Consider the following 1,799-nt stretch of genomic DNA (forward strand, 5'->3'; position numbering starts at 1 on the left):
CAAGACAGTATGAAGTGCTGTTCATGAATTATCTGTTATTATGATTCATTATAAACTTCTGTGCATTGGTGATATCCACTGAAAATCTCCTGAGTCTAAACAGCTCCTGTGTTTGTGTGTGCAGAGGAGATCTCTGACCTGACTGAGCAGATCGGAGAGACTGGCAAGAGCATCCATGAGCTGGAGAAGGCCAAGAAGACCGTGGAGACAGAGAAGTCTGAGATCCAGACCGCTCTGGAGGAGGCGGAGGTACAAACTACAGCTGTTTGACAATCGAATGCTCCCTTTATCGGTGTTTATTGTAGTCATATATTCAGTTTGTAATTATTTGTGTTAAACATGTCCAAATGTACTGAGCACAATTTGACTGACTGCTTCTCCTTGTCCAGGGCACATAACTTGTTTTCTCAAAATATATGATCATGTACATTGGCTAGCTCAGTTAGTCATGTTATGAATACATCTCCCAGCTTAGTGAAGGGTTGCTTCCTCTGACTGCTTCTCTTCGTTCAGGGCACACTGGAGCACGAGGAATCCAAGATTCTGCGTGTGCAGCTGGAGCTGAACCAGATCAAGGGTGAGGTGGACAGGAAGATCGCTGAGAAGGACGAGGAGATGGAGCAGATCAAGAGGAACAGCCAGAGGGTGGTTGACTCCATGCAGAGCACCCTGGACTCTGAGGTCAGGAGCAGGAATGARGCCCTGAGGGTGAAGAAGAAGATGGAGGGAGACCTGAARGAGATGGAGATTCAGCTGAGCCACGCCAACAGGCAGGCCGCTGAGGCCCAGAAACAGCTGAGGAACGTCCAGGGACAGTACAAGGTAAAGGGACTGGGACATCAGGCTCAAAAACCTGAACATGGGGAGGGATTTGTTCGTGAATCAATAGAAAATAATAGATCAGAGGAATGTACTCGAGTGGACTAATATACTGRTGGAAGGTAGGGATATTAGAGTGGACTAATATACTGTAGGAAGGTAGGGATATTGGAGTGGACTAAAATAGTGTAGGGATATCGGGGACATTTTTACCAATGAACATGTCTATTACCCACTGGGGTGGCAGGTAGCCTAGTGGTTAGAGCGTTGGGCCAGTATCCAACAGGTTGCTGGATCTGTCATTCTGCCCCTGAACAAGGCAGTTGTTCCCTGGGCGCCGATGACGTGGATGTCGATTAAGGCAGCCCCCCGGCATCTCTCTGATTCAGAGGGGTTGGGTTAGATGCGGAAGACACATTTCAGTGGAAGGCATTCAGTTGTACAACTGACTAGTTATCCCCCGTTCCCCCTTATCACCAATCCTATCGCCCCTACTTCCACAAGTCTAATGATACTATGTTTTTGTGAACCCCAGGATGCCCAATTGCACCTTGATGATGCCGTCCGCGCCGCAGAGGACATGAAGGAGCAGGCAGCCATGGTGGAGCGCAGAAACGGTCTGATGGTGGCTGAAATCGAGGAGCTGAGAGTTGCTCTGGAGCAGACAGAGAGAGGKCGCAAAGTGGCTGAGACTGAGCTGGTCGACGCCAGCGAGCGCGTCGGACTGCTGCACTCCCAGGTACGGGTCAAAAGACATTTCTAATGAAACTCAACCAAGCATACCGATTACACACACATATATAATTCAACAGTACTTAATATTGATAAACCTTTAATATTTTCGTAGTTTTATAATTATATTTTCATAATTTCAGCCTTGTGACTTGTAAGTTATCTTGAGAGTCAAACAAATCGCCTCGTTTCCTCCTTCAGAACACCAGCCTTGCGAACACCAAGAAGAAGCTGGAGACTGACCTGGT

General features: G+C 47.5%; 1 pseudogene; it reads left to right on the top strand.

The window, feature by feature from the left end:
• The first annotated feature begins 103 nt into the window (after positions 1-103).
• Positions 104-1,799, top strand: part of LOC112078098 (myosin heavy chain, fast skeletal muscle-like) — a 7,840-nt pseudogene continuing 6,144 nt past the window's right edge.

The sequence above is a fragment of the Salvelinus sp. IW2-2015 genome, unplaced genomic scaffold (assembly GCF_002910315.2).
Source record: "Salvelinus sp. IW2-2015 unplaced genomic scaffold, ASM291031v2 Un_scaffold5256, whole genome shotgun sequence".
Lineage (NCBI taxonomy): Eukaryota > Metazoa > Chordata > Actinopteri > Salmoniformes > Salmonidae > Salvelinus > Salvelinus sp. IW2-2015.